Here is a 26773-nt window from a genome sequence, read left to right on the forward strand (position 1 = left end):
TTTGGCATTAAGAAATTGAATTTTTATTTATAGAGTTGTTTATGCTTAATATTGTTAGATTTTATGTCATTTACTAGTGCTTTTCAAACTTTGAGCAAATGAATGAGATTTAACAGTTAACAAAGTGAAAACATATTAACTTTGTCCAATAAAATCAAGACAGGGCTAAATCTCTAAAGTAGGGAGGAAACAAGACCAATTTGCCCAACCAAAACCAATTTGCTATGATAGTTCTCTAACTTGAGAGAGGGTTTTAGACTAGTGTCGTATTATTGTGGAGTGGCGCCGCAACAAAAGAACATCACATGTGCAGATTCACTATAGGGCTGCGATGTCGTACTGTGGAGCTGCGGCGCCGTTGCATATTTTATTAAAAAATGTTTATTTTTTGAAATCTTTTTCTACTAAGTTTACGATTTTGCAGCCAGTCAAAGGACCAAATTTTGGGTTTTGTAGAGTATGTTTCGGGATATTGTGTTGGCAATATTTATTTAAGGATGTTGATGTTGTAGTTGCTCTATGAGTTGTTTGTCATCTATGAAGTATGTTGACAATAGAAATACAGGGCATTCATAGGTAAATATGAAATAGCATATTAGTGGCCAGTCCTGCCTAAAAAATCGATGACCATATTTCAATAAATTCATAAAATGGCCATCTTTTAGAACTGTATCCATATTTTAGCCACCTATTACAATTTCTCTCTCTTGTGTTTTTATGCAACAAATATGTTCTCTTATCTATTTGTGATTTAATGCCACGTTTACTTTTCGGTAAAAATAATCAATTAATTGTAATATGAATGATGAGATCCATTTAAATAAGAATATAAAAGAATTCATTACGATAAGTAATTTTGTTTAAAGAGTAGTGAATATGGCCTAACTATAAATAAAAGTTAATTTAACCATTGGGGTTTAACCAAAGGGGTTGATTGCAACTATAAAAAACCACAATGAGGGATATCTCCACCAAAGAAACAGGGCCAGTATCAAATGGAGTAATATTAATGGTGCGTCATTGTTGAGCTTGTGAATCAATAGAAAAAAATGAATATTTTGGAATGCTCAAAAAACCACTAATTGAATCTGAAAGATATTATCACCCTTGTTGTGTTTTGGCGCAAAAAAAATCTTTCTCTTTAACAGTTAGATACATTTACTATAGCACTAAATTGGAAGGCTTTCCTCTAGTCTCCTTTGTATTTTTCTTGTTTTATGCTCTAATAGCATCTTCACGTACATAACTCTTTTTTATTAATGCACACGCCTTTTAAATCCAGGATGTGATGAGGATGCTATGATTGTGTCAACCTAATTGAGATTCCAATGCATGTACTAATCCCACCTCCTCTCTCTTATCTTGTTCGAGAAAAAAAATAAAACTACATGGGGAGATAGTTGATCAAATAAAAAGTTAATAGGTATGATTGTTACCGATACCAATCCATAATTTAAGGGTGGTTTATTCAGTTTTTCCATTTCGAAGCTATTATATATTCCTAACAAGTTTTGAAATTAACGATATTAATAATAAAATAAATCCAAGTTTCGAAGGCAAATCTATGTTAACAATATGGCCAACACACCTGTTTCTATTTCTATTGCGACAAAGAAAAATAAATTAATATGTGGTGTGAGGCAAATAAGAATCGGATCCTTTTCTTATTTCACTTTCAAAATTTCCATACAAGATATTGAATCATAACTAGACTAACTATAGTCAACATACTAACTATAGTGCACCAAATATACTAACAAACTAATTACAGCAATGGAATATTGTTGATAGAACCAAAATAAATATTAATAAAGAGAAAAAAAGAAAGGAATAAAAGGAAAATATAGCACTGTTCGATAATATTTCCCCTTTCTCATTTCCTATATTTCGTTTCTTATTTCCTATTTGGTAACTATTTATATTTCGTGTTTATCTTGAAAAAAAAAAACATAAACATAAACTTGTTTGATAATTATTTACTTGTTTTTTTTATTTCTTATATTTTTTTTCCTTACATTTTCTCCTTTACAGATTTCTTCTTTTTCATAGTTTAAATATAATTTAATTATGTAAAATAAAAAATAAATAGCATGCATTAAAATATAAAAATAATTATTTAACATATGCATTATCAAATATTCATAAATCCCGATTCAAAATTAATAATGACAAAGCAATTGCTTTTATTATTCATATATTACTAAAATTTGATTTTTAATATCATTTCTCACTAAAGCATTTGTTTTCAATGATGTCTGCTAAAGCTTAATTCAATTATATTATTATTTAAATGTCGATGTTGTATTTGTAAAATATTGTCTTGGTAAACAAAATGCATACATGGTAAAATTCTAACCAATTTCAAATGTTCTAAAAATTAAAAAAAATAAATTCAAAATAATATATAAACATGCATGGAAAGAATTAAAATTTTAAATCTAAAGTTCAAAATTCAAAAAATATTTAAATATATATCAGAGATTTGAAATATAAATCTAAATATATGGAGAAGTTTAAATTTCAAAATAAAATTTAAATATAGATGTAATAAATAATAAATAAAAGGAATAAAAATAAAAGAAAGAAAGAAATATAGAAAAATAATATTGGAAAGAGAGAAATATAAAAACCGGAAAAAAGAAAACGAAATAAATATGTCACACTTGAGTATTGAACCAAACATCATGGAGTAGGAGTATAAAAGAAAACCAAAAAATGGAAAAACCAAACCAATACACATCCATCTATTAGTTTTGTTTGGTTTTTTTAATATAAAATTGGATATATTGATTTGTATGTAGATAAAACAAGACTATTGGTTTATATTGATTTTTTATTGGAAAAACTAATTAAAATCAAACCGAACGAGAGTATATATACTCTTAAAAAAAACTCTAACATTATATTTTTTTTATTCTTTTAATTATTATGGTGCATATATATTTATTGTTTAAAGAAAAAAGGACCAATTATGATGGAGTGTTTATATTTTTTTATTTAACAAGTTCTAATAAAAAAAAAAATCCAATTTCAATCCATGGAAAAAAAGAAATGAAAGCAACATTAATTTTAAATTAGTAAAAAGGAGGTCATTCAAAATAAAGTTGTAAATAAAAATTAAATTTTGAAAGAAAAAAGAATATGTCAAAAACCGAAAACCAAACTGATAATAAATTGAACCAAATAAAAACCAATTCATTGGTTTTTTTTTTTCTTTATTAGACATTGATTTGGATCTTTTCTTAATAATACCGATTAGTTTGGATTGGTCTTTGGTTGACCCCGAATCGATAAAATCGAACAAACTTTCACCCTTTGTTTTTGTTCGAATTTCAAATTAAAGACCATGAAGTTGAGATTATTTGATATATATTAAAAATTTAAACTTTGAAAATCGAAATAATATATAAACCTAAATATGGAAAAGTTTAAAATTCAAAACTAAATTAAAATATAAATATAATAAATAAAAAATAAAAGAAAGAAAGAAATATGAAAAAAATAATTTAGGAAAGAGAAAATGTAAAAACTAGAAAAAAAGAAAACGAAATAAAAATGTCTCACTTCATTATCAAACCAAAAGACTTTGAAGTTAGAAAAGGTTTAAAGCACGCTACCCACCAACCTACCAACCAACCAATTCGTACATTTTTATTTCATATTAGAAATTGATTACAGTAAAATAGAAATGACGCAGTGAGAAACTACTTTTTGTAGATTATCAAGATTTGTCCCAGTCGAGCAGCTGTATGAGTTAAGCTTGAAGAAGAAAAAGTTGCAGCAGAAGATGAAGATCTGGGAGAGCAATTTCTCTTCCCTTTTCTATATACTTGACTTTGTATATTAAATCTTTTCCCCACACTTAATATAGGATAGTGATGTATAGATATGTACACTTAGGTTTTAGAATAAGGACAAAAAACAACTAACGAATCTTCTGTATAGCTATTACAGAATAACTATATGGCAGAGGTTGTTAGGATAGCATACACATCAGCATTAGCGAGAGCATAAACACTAGCGACACCAGCAAGAGCATACACACCAGCGATACCAGCGAGAGTATAAACACCAGCGACACCAGCGATAGCATACACACCAGCGATACCAGCGAGAGCATATACACCAGCAACACCAGTGATAGCATACACACCAACGATACTAGCGAGAGCATACGCACCAGCGAGAGCATATACACCAGCGAGAGTATTCATATCAGCTTCTACATAGCTCCTTGTCATCTACCGACGAGGCAATCTGTTCTTTCTTGACAATCCCAACTTTAGAAACATTTCTAGATTCTTAGAAACAATAAACGAAAATGGTTATCGAACAAATCAATTTCTTAAAAAATTAGAAACTGAAACATGAAACATGAAACATGAGCGTTATCAAACGAGCTCATAGTTTATGAAATATAGTCTAAATTATAATTAGAAAGATCTTTTAAATTTTAGAAATAAAAAATTAGAAAGGTTATCAAACAAACATGTTTTTATAAAAAAAAAATTAATAATAATAGGTACAAGAAAGAGTAAAGAAGAACGTTGTCTATCATAACTTAAATAAACGATTTTTTTTTTTTTATTAAATAAAGAAACAAGTCAGCCATCACCATATTATTTTAATTTATTAATCTTTCGATATAAATATTCTAATTAAACAAGTTTTTTTTGCATGATATTTATATATAAGTAAAAATTAAAATTAATTACAAATATAACAAAACTACCTTCAGCCTATAGAAAATTTCCCAAAAACTAGCTCACCGAAAGTACAAAAAAATGTTGAAGGCACGATTTTTTGACTTCAATGATAGTCTATTTATCATGATAGACTCTAATAGACTCTTATAGATGTAAATAGAAATCTATTATTGATTTTTTTTTTTGCTATTTCAACCTTATCAAGTACTATCTATGATAAGCATGTGATTCTGGTTTAATTTTTTATTACCAAAATTCCCATGTTCCTTGCTCCTTATAGCAACTAACCCAAATGCCTGACTTTTTGTACCTCAATCAGCTGCATTTTGATGAACCTCTCTAGTAAAGAATGGGGACTTCATTTATTTTCTAAAGTCAGAGTTTATTTTCTTCCAACATATGATTCAACAAAATTCTTATACGACAAGGGCAAATACGTTTACAAAATTAAGACATCATCCTCATCATCTCATTATTTTCTACACTATGCAAATCTAACAAAATTTTATTTAATTGGTCTAGATGATCTAAAGGGGACGTATCTTCCTACATGCGTAGATGATATAGATGTTGCTTCAAAAGCAATTTCTTAGTTTAAGACTTTTTCATGTAAATACCTTCCAACTTCAACCAAAGACTAGCAACAGTTTCATCATCTATGACCTCGATGATATTGTCATCAGCCAAACATAACATGATAGTCGAATGGGCCTTCTCCTCTAGAGTCTGCCATTCTTCATCATATGTGGCTACCTTCTTCGTCATATGTTAGTTAAGTTCACGAGGCAACGGGAGAACAATTTGGTTAGCGAGAATAATACAAAACCACATAGTGAAGACACCTTTATAGTTTAGAAAGTTCATATCGCGCATTTCTCTAAACTCTAAGGTCATAAACATAAATAACATAAAGATGGAAAATATGTAAATAGCTTAGATTTAAGGGACGTTGCAGCTGTAATTGATTGTTCGAATCCCTAGATAATAGATTAAAGGTATTCTAACAGTCATAAAGCCTAATGTGTTTTAAATGTCTTCTAACTGTCTTCATATAGTATTTGTTTTTCTTGAGTCTTTAAAACTCTCTTACTTTTCTTATGCACCTGAATATTCATGCTTCTAATTCATGTCAGTGAATGAATATGATTAAATGGATGACTATATGCCCAAAATGAAGTGGCTTCTTGTATGTATAGGAATGGGCATGGTTGACTTGGGACCCATGACTTTTTTCCCATGGACTTATTCTAATTCTTTTTAGTAGTCTCAAATTACTTAAGATTATTCGTTCAATCCATATTTTTCGTAAGCTCCGGTTGAAATAGATTTGATTTAAATCGCTATATGACAAAAGTAGATTCAAATCGCTAACTTAGCTCTCATGTCTAAGAATTTAATTTGAATGACGCATGTAAATTTAAAATTGGTCTCAAATTTTATATAGGCATAATTTTATTATTAATTTAAATTATGATGTGACAATTTATGATTGACCTAAATTTCTAATGCCAATTGTGCCATTATGTAATTACGTACCTTGGCACAAAACTACACAGTGTCGAGATTAAAGAGTTACAACCTAGACTTTGATAGGGTTAAAGGATAACATATCCATTTTCTTAAAAAAAATAATACACATGTGAGGTATACATAAAACAAGAAACCTATGTTCATACAAATATTTATGAAAAAGGAAAAAAATCTATTAGTTAAAACTTTGGAGAACAATCCTCTATTATGTGAATAAATAAATAAATAATACTTGAGTGTATCTTGAACTATATCATCTTAATTTTTTTTTGCAATTAACTCAAATATTCAATCAAAATGCCACGTAACGAACCATCTTTTTCTTTTAAAAAGTTAAGGGGATTTATCGTAATGGGGGCGAGGGTCAAACTAAGAAAACATTATAGAAGGGAAAAATGTTTGTACACAATACTTTTCGCATATTTACTCAACTCACATAAGAATATATTATAAGCTCATATGGACGAATATGGCAATAAAACTAGCTTATTTTGTATTTTCAAATGACTTCTATTCATTCATTGCTGAAAGAAAAATCTTGGCCCTTCAACCAAGTTGGGCTTTAAGTCCACTTAACAAGGCACAGGGTCAACGAGAAGAAATTTGATAAGAAATGTAGTTCGTGTATCCATCTTCATCCAAATAAAGCAAGTTCATAACTCTTGAAAAAATCACAACACGCATTAGAATAGGCATTTGAACACTGATTAGAACAGGCATTGGAACATTAATTGGATGAAGATATGCTTCGTTTATGTCCTTCCATGCATCAACCGTTTGTTTATGAATTTCAACACAAGCTTCTTCCTCTGAACAACCATATTGCTCCATGTGACATTCAACAGCAGAAGCAACATGTTCCCTTTCTTGCTCAAACTGAAAAACAAAAACAAAGTAAATATAGTTTACTTGAAAAAATGTTCAATTTTTTTTGTTCATGTATAGCTTTCGAAGTATAGTAGATATTAGATAAAACCAGGGCTCCATCTCAGGTAAAGATTGTGAGGTTTGTTCATCATTTAATGTGAGATGTTCTTAACATGCACCCTTAAGATGATCTCTTTTAATTGGATCCACTACTCTTGTGTTGAAACCTAATTTTGCCATGAACGAAATATTCATTTGGGTTTAATGGGCTCTAGTACCATATTAGATAGAGTAGTTACAATGAGTAGCACTTGTAGGGCCCATATAATTAAGTGAATAATAACATTTCTTATGAATCACAAATATAGCAAGATCTATCAACTATAGACTCTATCGATGATAGACTCCTATCAGTGACAGACTATATTGCTGATAAACAATGATATAGTCTATCACTAATAGATTTCAAAAGTTTGATCTAAATTTTGTTATATCTGCAACATCTTTTGCATGTGCTATATCTACTAGTACTTTAGTCTGCTTTCTATATTTACAATTGCCCCTATTGTATGTACATATAATATTTCTTCTCAAAACCAGCTGAGAAGCAATCGACTATATAGCTTTTGGGAACTAATATCGTCCACGAGTCTACAAACGATTGTTGAGGCTTTAATAATTTGAGGTCCTTTAGTAAGTCATTCAAGTACCTCATTTGTTACTGTGTCCCCCATGCCAAGGAATGAAAAATGCTTATCAGCAAGGCATAACCTGTGGTAGTTAAGGCCAATTCCATGTACTCCTTGAAATTTGGTTTATACTTTTTGTTTAACCATTTAGCTTCTTCAAAGTAGGAACCAGCTAGCTTTTTTATCTGTTGAAAAACTTAATAATAAATGTGAACTCTTAAATGTATAAATAAATTGAGGGGATGGAGATAGTGAAGGAAAAAAAAGAAACATTACTCCATCTTTTGCAATTTGAATGTGATGTGAACTTTCATCATTCCCTATATCTTCTCTAAATTCCTCATAAAAATACAACATTGTTATATAAAAAGGTTTCATGTACTGAGGGAGTACATTAGCCAACACATAATTAATTATATTGGTTTCAAAATTCTCCAACTTGATTTTGGATATGGGTTATTCATATAGATAAATTTTGAAAGATTAAAAGAGTGATTTGCATTGAAATTGAAATGAAACGACCTTTGAATTGTTGGAGTGAGGACTTGGAGTTCTTCAAATGTTCCATAGGCATTATATATATCATCTAAAATTGAAGAAACTACGATTACTTTGGTTAACATTTTCCTTCCAATACCGAAATGAGTTTCAAAGTATGCTCGCAAAAGGAAAGTTTATTGGGATATCCAGATCCTTCCACCACCTACTAAGATGTCAAAGGAAAGACACATATAGAACGGAATGGTTAGACACTAAATTTCCCAAAAGAAGTATGAAAAAGATTTGTTGATAAAGTTCAAAATAGAGAATGCTTATCCTGCTAGTACTCCTATGGAACTGGGTATAAACTTAAGCAAGCATGATGATAGTGAAGCTTTTGATGCCACCATCCATAGAAGTCTTGTTGGAAGTTTAATGTATTTAACTACAACTAGACCTGATATTATGTTCTCAGTAAATTTATTGAGTAGATTTATGACATCACCAAAGAGAAGTCATTGGGAAGCTGGAAAAGAGAGTTCTTAGATATATTCTTGGAACTGTTGATCATGGGATCCCTTATAAAAAGGAATGTAGATAACGTTATTGTTGGCTACAGTGATAGTGATTGGGGAGGAAATATTGATGATTTCAAAAGTACTTCTGGGTATGTATTTAATATTGGTTATGGAGCACTTTCATGGCCATCAAAGAAGCAGGATGTTGTAGCATTGTCAACAACGGAAGCTGAATACATTTCTTTGTCTGTAGCTAGTTGTCAAGCACTTTTGCTTAGAAAGGTACTACATGAATTGAAGTTTCCTCAAGAGAAAGGGACCGTCATGTTTTGTGACAATAAATCATCTATTTCTTTTGAAGAATCCAGTTTTTCATGGAAGAAGCAAACACATATAGATCAAGTATCATTTCATAAGAGAATTGATCAAAGATGGAGAAGTATATATCAAGTATTGCAAGACACAAGATCAAATTGCAGACATATTCACAAAAGCATTAAAGCACACTTATTGTTGAAAATGAAAGAGCAGCTCGGAGTCATGGAACTCTAGCTTAAGGGGGCATGTTAGAAATTAATAAGCTAGATACATTATGGATAACACATTCCTAGATACATTTCTAATTTCAAGATACATGCATTTCTAGATACATGTAATTGTTCAAATACATGAACGATATGTATACGTGTACTTCATTTATTTTGTGTCTTTTAGGAAGTGTCTCTTGAGTACTATATAAAGAGTTCATTTTCCTCATTTGTATGCAAGAGGAAAGAATCAAAATCAATAGAAGCAAATTGAAGTTTAAAAAGAAATTGAGTTTCAAGAGAACAATATTCTTCTCTTGTGCGTTCTTGAGTTTTGTAAGAGAACAAGTTTCTTCTGTTAAAAGTTTGTGAGATTTAGAGTGAATTTAGAGTGGGCTCGTCAACGCTTTCAACAGAAAGGAGTTTTGAGGGTCTTTAAGGTCATTGTACGACAAGATTCGAAAGATCTTGGCACGTTCTTGGTATGTATTTAAAGTTTTGAAACCCTTTAGATTCAATTTCGTTGCTGGAAATTTAGCTTTGGAACCTTTAATTATGGTTATGTTTAGGTTAGAAGCTTATTTTAAGTGATTGAAATCAAATTTCAAAATGATAAAATGTAAAAACAATAATATTAATTCAATAACTAATAATTAATAATTAATTTTAAACAAAATTAATTCTAACAATTAATTTTAAATAAAATTAATTTCAAATACTTAATTAAACAACTTTAATTAATTAAAATAATTTAATATTATATTAATTAAACACCATTTTTCCAACATGAATCTCTATTCATGTAATTAATATTTAAATCAAATGTAAATATTTTCTAATTTTTCAATTTCGTTTAATTTGATAATTAAACATGTAACTATATCGTGTATAATTACTAATTCCCTTAATTTGTATTTGAACGCTTCAAATTTACTCATCACACGATTCTAAAGTTTAGTCCATTTATGAGCTAGTACGGGGACTTAATGGACTTACAGATCATGGGCTCCAATGATCTGAGATTACCGACTAAACTCTTTAACCTAATAGTTAACTAATAGGTCACTCTACTAAAGACCAGTAGTTGCATTCCCCTCACTGTCGATATATTTCTGTCTACTTGATTTAACCATAATTAGTAAGTCGACCCTTCACAGATTGTTCGTAATAAAAACAGGGTCAAAAATTTTTTTACCCCTCCCATGAAAATTGTTGGATCAACCCTCACCCATGAAAATCTAAGGATAATCCCAAATAAACAGGAGTTCATAGTTAGCTCAGGATTAAGATCTAGTTACATAGGTCATCGCTTTGAAATAGTCAGTCTTAAACAATAAACAACGTTATAAAGTAAGAGTGACTTATTTTTTGGTTTGATCTTATACAAACTCTTTTATCGATTCAGAATTACATCATATGTACTAAATACAAAGTGAGCCATATCTAATAGTGTTTCCAGAATAAGGTACCCACCCTTATCCATATAATATAGACAATTTTTGTTATCTTCTCGAACTTGATCCACTCTTATGTCTCCATATAAAGTCAAAGAACTCATGTAACAACCATGGATCTTAGTTTATTTGATTTATTGCAATTTACATATTGAATAACAATTTTATTGAACAAAACTTCAATAATATTTTTGTTGCAAATATAATATGTTTAATCTTTCAAACTGCGAGTTTTAGAACATACAACCTAATAAAATCTCACATAGACTAAAAATCCAGTGGGTTTACATATATACAAATATATATAATGCTGAGTATGAGAGAATAAATAATAAACTAGGGCATGGAATACCCAATAATTCTCCCACTTGCCCTAGATTTATCTATCTCGTACTCCTTGTCTTACTAAGTGACCCTCAAATACTTTAGCCTAAGGGCTTTTATAAAAGGATCAGCTAAGTTGTCTTCTAAGGCTATCTACGAGACGATAATGTCTCCTCGGTATACGATCTCCCTTATGAGATGGTACTTGCACTCGATGTGCTTTCCACACTTATGGCTTCTTGGTTCTTTGGAATTTAAAACTGCTCCACTGTTATTACAATAGAGAGTGATCGACAAGTGCATATTTGGAACTAGTTCCAAATCAGTCAAGAACTATCTATGCCATGCTGCCTCCTTGGCTACCTCACACGCAGCTACATATTCCGCTTCTATGTTAAAGTCAGTAATACAACTTTGCTTGATACTTCTCTATACTATAGCTCTTCCATTCAAAGAGAATAGCGATCCCGAAGTTGATTTCCTTGAATCTACATCGGTCTGAAAATCAGAATTAGTGTATCCTATAACGATCAAATCTTTAGCACCATACACGAGCACATAGTCCTTCGTTCTCTGAAGATATTTGAGGGTGTTCTTAACGGTAGTCCAATGATCATATATAGGATTGGACTGATATGTGCTGATGATTCTAACTGCATAGCATATGTCGAGGCATGTACACAACATAACATACATCAAACTTCCAACTGCTAATGCATAAGGAATTCGTTTCATAACCTCAACTTCTTGAGATGTCTTAGGACATTGTTCCTTAAACAAATGAATTCTATGCCTGAAAGGTAAGATACCTCTCTTTGGGATTTTGAATTTTATACTTAGACAACATCTTGTCTATATAAGATGCCTGAGATAACGCTTTTCTAGTCTTGCGATTTTGAACTATTTGAATTCCAGGAACATATTGTACATCTCCCAAATTTTTCATTTGAATTTGCAATGTTAGTCATCTCTTAACGTTAGCGAGGAATTCTACTTCATTTCCATCAAGTAGAATATCACCAAGATATAAAACTAGAAAAGCTATAGTCTTGTTGACAGTTTTCTTGTAAGCACAAGGTTTATCAACATTTTGTTCAAAGCCATAAGATTTGATCGCAGTGTCATATCTTATATTCTAGGATCAAGATACTTGTTTCAACTCATAAATGGATCTTTTAAGCTTGGAAACCTTTTGCTATTCACTCTGCTCTATAAACCCCTTTGGTTGAGACATATAGATGCTCTATTCAAGATAACCATTCGGAAACGCTGTCTTGACAGCCATTTGCAATATTTCATAGTCATAAAAAGCAACAATGAAAAAAAGTAATCTAATCGACTTGATCATGGAAACTAGAGCGAATGTTTCTTCATAGTCCACCGCTTTGTTTGGGTAAACCCTTTTGCCACGAGTCTAGCTTTGTAGGTCGGTACCTTACTAGCTTGCAACCAATAGGTTTTACCCCTTCTAGTTGATCTCCAAGTTCCCACACCGAATTGAAGTACATAGATTCCATTTCGAGGCCATGACTTTTATCCATTGGTCTTCATCCATATCTTTCATTGCCTATTTATGACATGTATAAATGATTTATTTATTTAATACGACATGTAGTAGCATTAATTCACAAAACCAATAAACTAACATCCAAGGTTATCTTTTGTAGCTTAAACATTATGTAGAGACATACAGGTGGATCATGTTTAAGCGATAACCTAAATGGTCTGTAGTAGATGTATAAGACAGGATAACTTATCTTGGTGACACTATGAATACGACTCTCTTTGTACATAGTTGGACATGACTTATTGTTCTTTAGAGAGATCAGTGGTACTTAAGGTGTTAAATGTAAATACAAGGGCAACCCAGTAATTTTGGCCCAGCTATACTTACAAGCAATTTGTGAAGGGTTATCGCATTGTTCACTGGTTATATCTAATGGACACAAAAATATATCTGTAGTGTGAAGAGTGCAGTTGCTGGTCATTAGTAGAGTGACCAGTAGTTAATGGATGTTGAATAATTTAATTATTAATTAAATGAGTTTAATTAATTATTCAAGTACCATTCAAGTTTCAATCTACAGGTCCAGAAGATCTCATTTATAGCTCAACAGAGATTATTAAGAATTAATTTTGGATTAATTATAATTGTTCAAATTAATTGAGGTAATTAATTATATATGATATATTTAAATTAAATTAATTATATGTGATAAAATTAATTTCATTATAATATAAAGTTTATTTTGAGAGGAATTAAGTATTTGAATATGATTTGAATACTAATTATATGGATGAGATTTACATAAATAAATCTCATGCGCATGTCTTGGCATTGGTCAACCCAAGGCTTTGGTCGACCGTCGATGCTCAAGAGCTAAGGTCCTGACACTTAGCCAATACTCTGAATTCCCCATTAGTCCCTCTCCAGTTTCTCTGCACTTTCACACTCTTATGTTGTATCACTACAAGAAAAATATCTTTCGGTGGCGAGTAAAATGCATTGCTAAACGCTGCTAAAAGTATTAGCAACACATAGAGGCGTGTCACTGTGAGTGTCGCGATAGCCACGTAGTCGAAAGTTTGAGTGACATACTTACTACGCGCCGCTAAAACGTGACTTTTATTGATGCTACCACGTTACTAAACTTTTAGCAACACTCATTTTGTTGCTATTTGTATTATACAGCGATGTTGAAAATTCGTCTCTAAAGGTTAAGTTTTAGCAACATATAAAATTGTTGCTAAATGTGGATCAATGGTTATTGCAAGTATCTTTTGCAACATATGTAAATGTCGTTAAATGTATTTCATTAATTAAAAAAATAATATTCAATTTAATACATAAACCTGTTATCATTAGCACAACACTAGGCTATAATGTTAGCCAAAAACCGACATTATAGATATAATAAAAGTAATAAGTACAAGACTAATTTACTCGAACAAAAGTAATATAATTATTAATCCCACCACAAACTATATTCAACTTGCAAAGATAAACAAAATTGCTAACTATAATAAGTACAAGACTCTGAAACCTTAAAATTAACCCTAAAGAATTGTCTTTTTGAACTTAAATACACATGAAGTCTCTTCGTCAGTTTCACCACACCTAGCTTTTTTCCAATGAATTGTCAGCATCGCCACACCCAATTTAAACTAAATTGTCTTTTTACTTCCATCCTAAATGTTTTCAAACTAAGAGGAAAGACTAATAAATCTCAAATTCTATTTGACAAAATGCATAAACATAAACACAAAAGCACACATAAATGATTAAACATAAACTCAAAAAAGTTAATGATAAACAAATTAATTTGTAGAAACTCGTAAATACTAAATAGGATTTTAACACATATGCAACCTTTAAACGTAGGCTCTAGGAAAGAGGTTTGAAATAGAATCCCCTGGATTATGCAAAGATCTAAAATTAATGAAGTCCTTTTGCTTAAGTAGAATCAGAGGGTTGCTGATAAGAAAAAACTCACTTTGAAATAAATGATTTTTCAAGCTCCCTCGAGGCATGAATTCGTAAACTAGCAAACGATGTTCATCTTCCATGCAATATCCAACCAACCTAACAAGGTGACAGTGAGAAGGTTGACCTAGAAAATTCACTTCGGCCTATGCAAAGAAACGAAACATAAGATAATAAGTGGATCCATAAAGCATAAACCGACTAACAGATAGTTACACTAAGAGCATGTCACACCCCTTCCCGAGCTTTAGCCCCTAAGACTTGGAAGGGAGCGTGAGGGAACACCAGTAGTATTCTAAGACAATATTAAAATTTAACATTTCCCCCCTTATTTATTAAAGACTTCAACATGTTTACAACACTCTATCTAACTTTCATACACATAGTTCAATTTCCTATATTCTTTATTACATGATCCGAGCCGTGCCCTGAGAATTTACCAAGTCCTGGTGTGTTGGTGGTTAGTAGACTCCTTCCTGAACACTCTGCTTTGCTACCTGGGGGAGGGGGGGGGGGGGGATATAAGAAAATATTTGGAAGAGTGTGAGCTACTAAGCCCAGTGAGTGGTTCTTTTAGAATAATAATCACTTTGCAAAACATATTTTTGGGACAGCAATCACATAATCACAATTCTAGTATAATCTATGCATGATCATGTGTACATTCATTCAATTATCATCCTCCAGTTCCATGCTATATGTGGCATGCTCATATCATGGACATATTATCAATCACATACAACTTTTTATGGAAACTTTCCTATAACCCACTTCTCCCGCCAATGTGCACATCGTCAATTTTTTTCCTGCTAGTCATGCTTAGGTACTTGACTATATTTCCCACCGGTCGTCACCGACTATTATTTTCCTCCGACCAAGGCCGACTATATTTTCCTGCCAAGCACCTTTTATTAAGCATGCTAACTTATGTAATCTGGGTATAATCTCAATTTCCATAGCAATTTCACAAACAATATCATGGCAATAGCATAATCATCATAAGCATGCATTTGGCACTTACATATGCATTTATCCATATATTAATGCATAAAACTAAGTAAACACTCACCGTACGCAAGTTTTTCCACTAAAAATCACCTTGAGAATACCTCCCTGAGAATGACTCCATATCAATGGAAATTCCTCAATTAATATTTGTTTTATCAATAAATAATGTCAAACTAGTCAAAATACTATTATATAATGAAAATACCAGCTTACCCTACTCAATTTTAGCCAAAATCCCAAACGCCTCTTTAGAGGTTATTTGGACCGTGGTAGGCAGCTCAGCGTTGGGTAGTAGGTAGGGTGGGCATGCTGTGCCACATAGGGGGACTGGCACGTTTGGGCGTGTGCTGCGCTGGGCGTGCGTTGAGCTGGGCGTGCGCTAGGCGTGATGTGCCATATGGGGGAGGCTGCTGCGTTGGGCTCGCATGCGGGATGCGTCGAGCGAGGCGTGCGCGGACAGACGAACGCAGCGCTGCGTGCGCGCAAGGTGTGGGCTGGTCGGCTGACTCAATGCCTCACCAACGCAGCCTTGGTTCTTTTGATCTCCAATCAACTTGGCAGCCTAATAACTCAAACGTAACTCTCTAAATATGCTCTCAACATACGATTTAAGTGATGGTATGAATGAAATCCCCTTGCCCAACCCCTCTATTTATAGCCATTTCAAACTCACCCCATGTTGACAACACAACTCCCATTTGTCTCACTTTAGAGCTGCCAACACTTAGTCTACCCAGCCTAGCCTTAGCCTAGTCCTGAGTTGTTCTCATTTCAGCTTGCCAGCCAAAATCTCCTTTTTTTACATGAAATCTCCTTCACCCACCTCCTGCTTGAGGTGATAAGACTTCAATTGCATGAAATCTCCTTTAGCCACCTCCTACTAGAATTTTATGTGATCTTCCTTTTTCCACCTAAATTACTTAAATACTTCACATATTTCTCTACTTAAATTATTTAAGACTTATACTCGTATACTCTTGGCATTCTCCCTTGAAGTTTTCCATCAATTAGCCTTACCTTTTATCCTTAACGCATAGCAATTCACCTTTCCTTCATCAAAGTCCCACTTAGCCAACACATGAGTTGGCCATCCCCAACCATAGGGTGGCCGCTCACCCTCGACGCATGGCTTGCTAGGTGGTGCTTGCTCGGCCTACTAAGCATGGAGGCATAGTGCTCATCATCGACGCATGGTGTGCTGCCTAGGCGCTTGCGCGCTTGGCCGTATAGGCATGCTCGGCCGCATAGGCACTCTCTGCCACATGGGCGTGTCTCGCCGCATGGGCATGGGCTTGGCATAGCGCATCGACACATGGCTACTTGGTAGACTTGACAGTGCTTCAATGCATACGATGGCTTGCCCTCTTGCCCGTTCGATGCATAGGCAGGGCACTCGGCATACACCATCGATGCATGGCTGTACGCTTCGCATACACCATCAACGTATGGACTGCGCGCTTGGCATACACCATCGACGTATGGGCTGCGCGCTCGGTGTCACGACCTTGCTTGTCCAGGGCCTGTTGCCCATGGCCGCATGCCCGATCCAAACCTCTTCTAGCATACTTTCATATCTTGTATTGTATTAGCTTAGTTAGCTTGCTTTCTTAACATTTTCATTGTAAGTGACCACTCGCCCTTTTGCATATGCAAGGGAGCCAGTTGGCTTTTTGTTCAGAATGCACTATATGGGGATAAGACTAACCATCACTTTCTCATACCCGGAGTAGTACTCTATAAAGCTGTTGTTGTTGCTTATTTCTTTCTAGTCTACTACAATCTTTCTTTCTTTATTCACACTCACAAAAACTTCTTACGAAAATCTTTTCTCCAAACCCGTTTTCTAAAACCGTTTTCCCTAAAACGGGGGTGGAGGTTGCGAGAGGCACTCGATGTGCCACCGGCAGTCCGTATTTGAGTTGGCTGACTTGTTCTTGAGCGAAAACAAGTGCCGCACAATCGCTAAGAGAAGCTTCCGAAGAGCGAATGTGACAGTTGGTATCAGAGCCAGGTTGGCTCACAGAGGGAAGATCAGTGATCATGTCGGCAACGAAAAACCTGAATAAGTCCCATGTGGATAGGTTTGTAGAGATGGAAGAGCAAATGCTCTACCTGAGAGAGGTCCCGGATAGTGTCCATTTCCTCGAGACTCGGCTACAAGAAGTTGCTGAGAAAGCCGATGGAATTGATGTGGTAGTGGGCCGCTTAGACAGATTACCCATCAGAGAATTGATGATGAGGGTAGAGACCCTCGAGACTAAAACAACACGATCCGGCAGCTTTGAACGTGATGATAACTCACCGGGCTCTGTTGCCCACATAGAGGAGTGCGTCGAAGAGTTGGACAGCTCCCAAAAAGCAATACTTCAGATGGTAACCGATTTGTCTGGAGACTTTCGGTCGGCCCTTGACGTCGTCAGAGCCAAGATAGCGGATGTGAGTGCTAGGGTGAATCTCACCATCCGAGCGGTAGGGAACCAAACCCCATCTCGAGGAATAATGGCACTAAGTCGAATAAAAATCCCAGAACCGAAACCCTTCTGTGGGGTGCGAGAAGCAAAAGTCCTGGAAAATTTTATCTTCGATATTGAGCAATACTTTAAGGCGAAGAACACAATGACTGAAGAGTCGAAAGTCAAACTAGCAACGATGCATCTGGTTCAAGATGCAAAACTGTGGTGGAGATCACGATTTACAGACATACAGGAAGAACGATGCACTATTGATACTTGGGACAGATTGAAACAAGAACTTCACTCGCAGTTCTTCCCTGAAAATGTCGAGATCTTGGCTCGACGAAAACTCCGAGAGCTGAAGCAAACGGGTAACATCAGAGAGTACATAAAATAGTTTGCAGGACTCATGTTGGACATACGAGATATGTCTGAAAAAGACAAGGTCTTTTACTTTGTTGAAGGGCTGAAACCGTGGGTGAAATCAAAACTATATGAACAGAGAGTACAGGATCTCCCCTCTGCCTATGCAGCAGCTGAACGGCTATACGACCTTAGCACTGACTCGCAAGATGTGAGGAAGCAGTCAACTTTCTCAAATGGGGGAAACAGAAACAGTCGTTCTAGTCCTCCCAAACCTGAGGGAGGAGACAAGAACACAGGGGGGGACCGTAAATCATCCCAACCGAGATCAGGAAACAACTGGCGGGGGCCGCCACAACAGCATAACAATTACAATCGCCACCTGTCTTGTTTCATATGTAGAGGGCCACACAGGGCGGGCGAATGTCCAAATCGAACCGCGTTCAATGCTTTTCAAGCCATATTAGCCTCTGCCTCTGAAGACAAGGTTGAACTGGAGGAGACGGTAATCGAGCCAGCTGCAAAAATTGAGAATCCCAGGATGAGGGCATTGAAATTCTTATCTGCGCTCCAGAAGAAAATGGGAAAGGCGACAGAGCCACTAGAGAAAGGACTCATGTATGTGGACGCTTGGGTCAACCAAAGATCGGTCAAGAACACTATGATTGACTCTGGGGCCACCCATAACTTCATGGCTGAAACGGAAGCCCACCACCTGAACTTGACCTGGGAAAGAGATGTAGGGAATATGAAAGCTGTGAATTCTGCAGCCCTACTGATTACGGGGATAGCGAAGAGAACTTCAGTGAAGTTAGGAGACTGGAAGGGCCTCATTGACTTCGTGATTGTCAAGATGGATGATTTCGACGTGGTATTGGGGATGAAGTTCCTACTTGAGCATAAAGTCATACCAATGCCCCTCGCCAAATGTCTAGTCATTACCGGATCTACACCTACTGTAGTTCAAGCCAGTATCAAGCAGCCAAATGGGGTGAGAATGATCTCAGCCCTCCAATTGAAGAGAGGCCTAGCCCACGGTGAACCCACGTTCATGGCCATCCCGATAGAATTAGTTGAATCCACTGAAGAGGAGATCCCCAAGACGTTCTATTTGTCTTGAAAGAGTATGGGGATGTCATGTCTAAAAGCTTGCCCAAGTCCTTACCCCCACGAAGGGGGATTAACCATGAGATTGAGTTGTTACCAGGGGCAAACCCGCCTGCCAAGAATGCATATCGAATGGCCCCGCCAAAATTGGCCGAACTCCGAAAACAGTTAGACGAATTGCTAGATGCAGGATTTATTAGACCGGCGAAGGCCCCTTACAGAGCCCCAGTATTGTTCTAAAAGAAGAAGGATGGGAGCCTCCAGTTGTGCATCGACTATCAGGCCTTGAACAAGCTCACAGTCCGCAACAAATATCCCCTTCCTATTATTACTGACTTATTTGATCGACTTCACGGCGCTAAGTATTTCTCGAAGCTGGACCTACGGTCGGGATATTATCAGGTCCGTATTGCTGAAGGAGACGAACCTAAGACGACCTGTGTCACGAGATATGGAGCCTTCGAATTCCTCGTGATGCCCTTTGGCCTCACCAATGCTCCAACAACTTTCTGTACCTTAATGAACCAAGTGTTTCACGAATACCTCGACAAATTCGTCGTAGTGTATCTCGATGCAATTGTGGTCTATAGTTCCTCGCTGGGGGAGCATCGACATCACCTCCAACTAGTCTTCGAAAAGCTGAGGAAAAATCAGTTGTATGTAAAGAGAGAGAAGTGCTCCTTTGCCCAAGAGTGCATAAATTTCCTCGGCCATGTGATTGAGTGTGGTCGGATTGGTATGGAAGAAGGCAAGTGGCCGCGATCAGAGACTGGAGGGTACCATCATCCATGACCGAATTACGATCCTTCCTCAGACTAGCCAATTACTATAGGCGGTTCGTAGAAGGATTCTCGAGAAGAACAGGGCCATTAACTGAACTGTTGAAGAAAGATAGCCAATGGAGCTGGACTTCTGAATGTTAAGCCGCCTTTGAGGCCTTGAAGAAAGTGATGATTGAGGGGCCGGTCCTCGGAATTGCCGACGTGACCAAGCCATTTGAAGTAGAGACTGATGCTTCTGACTTCGCATTGGGTGGTGTCCTCCTCCAAGACGGACACCCCATCGCGTATGAGAGTAGGAAACTAAATGATGTCGAATGGAGGTATGCCGCCTCCGAGAAAAAGATGTTAGCAGTAGTTCACTGCTTGAGGGCATGGAGATAGTATCTCTTGGGGGCCAAGTTCGTGGTCAAGACCGACAACAACTCCATTTGTCACTTCTTCAACCAACCGAAGTTGTCGTCGAAACAGGCACGGTTGCAGGAGTGTCTAGCGGAGTTCGACTTCCAATTTTAACATAGACCGGGGAAAAGTAACCAAGCGGCCGATGCTCTTAGCCGAAAGAGCGAACATGCGGCCCTGTGCATGTTCGCCCGCTTACAAGCAAGTACTTTGAGTGCAACAGTATGAGAAACTGTCAAAACTCACTTGACAAATGACACAGCGGTGCAGGCCATCATACAGTTGGCCAAAGAGGGGAAGACACGCCAGTTTTGGGTGGAAGACGATCTACTATACACCAAGGGCAATTGCTTTTACATCCCCAGATCCGGGGAGTTACGAAGGTCGCTGATGAAGGAGTGTCATGACACACTGTGGGCAGGACATAATGGTTGGCAGAGGACTTATGCCCTTCTGAAACAAGGCTACTATTGGCCAAGCCTTCGAGACGATGTCATGCAATTTACCAAGACTTTCCTTGTCTGTAAACAAGACAAGATCGAAAGGGCAAAATTAGCGGGTCTGCTGGAACCCCTACCTGTGCCCTCTAGACCATGGGAGAGCGTGTCTCTCAACTTCATTACCCATTTGCCCAAGGTGGGAGAGTTCGAATCGATCCTTGTTATCATCGACCGGTTCTCAAAATATGCCACTTTCATCCCAACGCCGAAAATGTGCACAGCCGTGATGACTGCCCAGCTGTTCTTCAAACACATCATGAAATTATGGGGCGTCCCCGCGAGCATTGTTAGCGATCGGAACGAAAGATTCACTGGGACATTCTGGACAGAATTCTTCAAAATATTGGGGTCAACACTAAATATCTCCTCTAGCTATCATCCCCAAACTAACGCCCAGACGAGAACTGACAGAGTTCTTAGTGAAATGGAAGGATCTCCCCGACGAAGAGATCAGTTGGGAGTGGGCTGAAGATTTGAAGAATGCAGCTCCAACCATCGCAGATTTTGAACAAGGTCAGTTGATGGGGACGTCAACCAATTAAGTGGGGGAGAATGTCACGGTCATGCTTGTCCAGGGCTTGTTGCCCATGGCCGCATGCCCGATCCAACCCCCTTCTAGCATACTTTTATATCTTGTATTGTATTAGCTTAGTTAGCTTGCTTTCTTTACATTTTCATTGTAAGTGACCACTCGCCCTTTTGCATATGCAAGGGAGCCAGTTGGCTTTTTGTTCAGAATGCACTATATGGGGATAAGACTAACCATCAATTCCTCATACCCGGAGTAGTACTCTATAAAGCTGTTGTTTTTGCTTATTGCTTTCTAGTCTACTACAATCTTTCTTTCTTAATTCACACTTACAAAAACTTCTTACGAAAACCTTTTCTCCAAACCCGTTTTCTAAAACCGTTTTTCCTAAAATGGGGGTGGAGGTTGCAAGAGGCACTCGGTGTGCCACCGGCAGTCCGTATTTGAGTTCGTTGACTTGTTCGTGAGCGGAAACAAGTGCCGCACAATCGCTAAGAGAAGCTTCCGAAAGAGCGATTGTGACACTCGGCATACACCATCGATGCATGGGCTGCGCGCTTTGACGCATAGCCTGTGCGCTTATCCTCGACGCATGGGTGCGTGCTTGGTGCATGGCCTGTGCGCTTGGCTTCAACGCATGGCCTGCACCTAGCATGCTCACTCGACGCATGCTTCCTGCCTGTGTCTGCATGGCTCATGTATGCCTTTCCGTTGGTTGTATGCAACCCTTAGCCATTTTTCAAGTTTTCTTACTTCCATCCTCCATGCTTTATTGCGTCCAATATGTTTTAAGCCCTTCATAGGCGTTTAGATTTTTAGTCACCTTTTTGGATAATTTTTTGTGTTTTTCTCTCTTTGCCCCACTATCCTTGCTTAGGATTTTTCTATTTAACCTCCCATTTTACATTTAGTGTTAGTGTCTTACAGAGCATCAATTATTTGCTAAGGAAAGCTAATGTGGAAAAGTACACATCAAGTACAAGAAGGATACATCTTAAAAGTGTTATTTTGAGGGGCTAACTCACCAACCACTCTTTGTGCCCTTAAGAACCATCTTGGTTGAGCCTTTTGACTTCAATGACCATTCGGGTGCCGAGTTTGGCAGCAGCAAAAGAACGCTCATCAATTCAGCCCTTGAAAACAGAACCGAAGCCACCTTCTCCTACAACACTATTTGGACGAAAGTTCCTGGTGGCTACTTTAAGCTCAGTGAAGCTAAAGCTCTTCAAATTGGAGGACTGCAAGATTTTACCTTCAGTTCGTGTGGTGGCATTGAGGACAAAAATAAACACAAACTCCTGAATACTCAATCATGTGTCAAAAATCACCAACAAAACTTAACAACGTAATTTGTAGAAATTATTCTCAATTTGGAAGAGTTGTAAAGCCTTGAATCTTATCAAAATCCACAGAAGTTAACCTTTGCAGGTGTCGGACAATCCACTTTTGTGCCCAAAAATCTTCAAAAAAATTAGTGGTGGTTCCAAATTCAACAACAAAAATTGAATTTTAAATTTAAAATTGAAAAGTTCAATTGAAAATGGGAAAATACCCTAAGTGGGATTTTCCCACTTTAAATATTAATTTTACCATTCAAATTAAGTGGGATTTATGTTAAACTCCTAAGAAATGAAATTACATGTTAAAGAAGAATAAAACAGGAAAAACATTTGCTGAGAAAGTGATGCAATTGAAGGTTGGAAGAGAAGATGTTCTCTCTAGACCATTGATTCAAAATCTGGAAAAGTTCTCTAAAATTCCTTCACGATTCAACCTCATTTTAGGTTCCATCATCGAATCTAAGTTCTTAGAGAATAGTAGGGAAGATAAAGTGGTGGTCTACAAGGTTTTAGTATGAATATTTAAGCAGGATTTCAATAATTGAGGAGTTCAACAAATGTATAATTTATGAAACCCTATTTTTTTTTTTTTTTTTTCATATGAACATGCTTGCTAGATTGTTAAAATTGATGGAATTAGAGTACTTAAGATCTTAATTGCATCCGCCTCTTGCATGTTAACTCTAACATAATCATCATACAATCAACATTGATTATTAGATGCAAGGAATAAAAAATATTAATAATACCTTTTAGTCAAATCATATATCAACTTAGTTGCGGTTAAGTAGCTATTTGACTTTTAGTTTTTCGTTTTTGAAAATCAGGCTCTAAGCATCCAATTTCTTCCATCTTTTCTTGTCTACTCTTTTACCAATATTTAATTTTAATAAACCAAATCAGGTTTTGAATACTAATACCGACCTTGATATAGATGTTTGATTTCCTCATCCTACATATTGTCGAAATAAAAAAAAAAAAGTTGTATTACCTCACAATACGAAATCAATATTTTGAAAAATCATCTGAATAAGTATTGTACTTTTGAAGAATTTTCACGTCCAATGTTACGTTTAAACTTTCATACCCATTTGTATTAAAAAAACTAAATAAAAGAAAAGAATAAAAAAGACAGCTAAAATGAAATGGATTCTTGATTAACTTTTGCATGAATAGTTTATTCCTTTGATTTTTGTTTTAGAGAAGAAATCATGTACATTGTTAAACATAGACGTTAATAGAAATCTATTAGCGCACATCCATTATTTTTTTTTCTTGTTATTTCTATAAATAATTTGATACTTTTTCTATCATTAAAATTTTCTCTTTAAAATAATCATTGTGTACTGTGTCTTTTACAAAAATGAACGGTCAAAAGAAGCAAATAATATTTGCAAATTTTAATTTTAAATTAAAAAATTAGTGAAGGTGTTTGGTAAATTAATATTAAATTGGTATGGTTGAGTTATATGAATCAAAATAGGTTCATTATTTTACTTGTTTTCATTTTGATAATTAATTTATAACTTGTTACAATATTTTTTTAATTGCATATGATTTAAATTTTAACTAATTTAGTTTCATCAAAATTATTTGATAAAATTTAAACATAATTATTATTAAAATTTGAAAATAGATATGACAAAATATATTAATATAGATGAATATTGTTATAACATATTTATTTAAATTGTTAACAAATTAACAAAGTTTTAGAAAACTTTGAATCTAAAAGTTTTAACAGTATTGTTAAAATTTAGAAGTGATTCTCTTATATTAACTAATAATTTGATTTACCAATTCTCTTATATTAACTAATAATTTGATTTATCAAAGAAGGTAGGTGGTTAAGATTTTTCCTCAATTACTTTTTAGGATTGCAAATGCAAATCCCAAATGGGGTATTAAACTATGATTGTTACCAAAACCTTTCTTCCTATAGTTGGAGTTTCGATACCCCTTGCACCCATCGTGATACTTAAAAAAAAAAAAAATAATAATAAATAGAAACATATTATAACTGTTCTCATCTACAAATAATGTCAATAAGGTCCATTAGAGTTATTTTGCTTGATACAAAAATGGAAGTATATTATAATGGTAGGAGTACCTGCAGATTTCACATAGCTCCTTTTGGTGAAGTTTTTGTAATATATTGAAGTCTAGTTTTGAGAATTTAAGCAAAGTCTCATTGTGGGAAGGATCTTGTTGGTATATTTCCTGTGAAACTCGGATTTCTATTTTCTTTACTTAAGCAAGTGATAAAAGGAATTAACTAAGTGAAAGTTAAATCCTATGTTAAAGGGAAGGAAATTTCTAAGTGTTAAAGTAGATTTTCCTTAAATAATTTAAGTTGAACTTTAATTGATAAAATTGAAATTAAATTTGTATAATAAGTATGTTGATGAGAAAGTTAGTGTGGAATGGTGAAGAAAGAATGTGGATTTGAAAAGAAAAATATGGAATTGAGTTGGGAAAGTTGGGGAAAAATGATAAGTAGGTTGAGCTAGTGTGGAATAATATGGAAATTAAGTTTGGAAAATTTGGGGAAATTTCGGCTAAGTATAGAAAAGTTATGTGAAATGCGTTATGGATGAAGAAAGGATTGAAGAACTGAGAAAAATGTGGGAAATTATTTTGGGGAAAATCTGGGAAAAACGTGTAGAGATCGAGACCAGCGAGATTGGAGAGGAAATGGGCGAGAGCGAGAGTGGAGAGAGCGAGACCAGCGAGAAAGTGCGAGAGAGCGAGAGCAGCCCGTGTGTCAGCCACGCCTTGTCCGGTGCTGCATTCGAACGTCACGCCCACGCGATCGAAGGGCCTCGCCTATGCATCGAACGATCGGACAAGTGTATATGCATTGAATTTGGCTATGTTCTCGTGGATTATGCATGTAAAAACCCTAATTTGAATACAAACAAAGCTTGAAGACGTAAGGAAAAACGTCAATTAAAATCTAGGTGTCGATTAAGAGAAATTCTGGAGTTGGGATCCCACGAGCAATTTGAACGCCTATAAATAGGGAGTTGGGATTTCATTTTCAAATCAAAAGAAGTTCTGTTACTAAATATCGCGACACTAACGCACTGTATTGCAGGATTTCAACGCAAGGATTAACGTTAAAGCATTAGAGAAGTGCCGCAGGAAAAGCTCTAACGCATGGGCCATGCATCGGAGGGAGTTCAACGCAGAGAAGATTCATTGCTCCAGGCTGATTGTGTCACATCACCACTTGCAAGTATGGGTACCTGCAGAGGTGGCGTCTGAAAAGCTTCCACGCAGCAGGCGGCATCTGAAAAGCTTCCGAGAGTGAGGCGGCTAATCAGGGCATGAACTTTAATGCTGACAAGGGCATGGACTTTAATGCTGCCCATTCACCAAGTGGACGTGACCAACGCCTATAAATAGATGAAGTCCCTCCATAATAAAGGAGTTCGAAAATTATCAAGATCCTTACTCTCTGTATATTGTATTCATAGTTTTAGTTCTATAGAGGTTGTACTGTGGTGCTAGACGATCAGAAGGGTTGAGACCACCACCACCATCGGTCAGGGAGCAAAGGAAGCTACTCTTGAGAAAGATACTCCATCCAAGTCCTAAACAAGTGATTGTACACAACGAGATTGAGCCAAAGAAATACATGAGATTGTATTCTTTGGCTTGACTCAGTTTCCTTCTTCTCATTTATCACTTCATTCCATTTGATTAAGTAT

The 26773-nt window shown here is 35.6% G+C and overlaps 1 pseudogene; it reads right to left on the reverse strand.

Annotated features, from left to right (window-relative positions):
• Nucleotides 1–6808: 6808 nt before the first annotated feature.
• LOC120090592 ((+)-gamma-cadinene synthase-like) lies at nucleotides 6809–26434 on the reverse strand (annotated as a pseudogene).
• Between the last annotated feature and the right edge of the window lie 339 nt (nucleotides 26435–26773).

The sequence above is a fragment of the Benincasa hispida genome, chromosome 11 (assembly GCF_027475165.1).
Source record: "Benincasa hispida cultivar pf3 chromosome 11, pf3_genome.v1.1, whole genome shotgun sequence".
Taxonomy (NCBI): domain Eukaryota; kingdom Viridiplantae; phylum Streptophyta; class Magnoliopsida; order Cucurbitales; family Cucurbitaceae; genus Benincasa; species Benincasa hispida.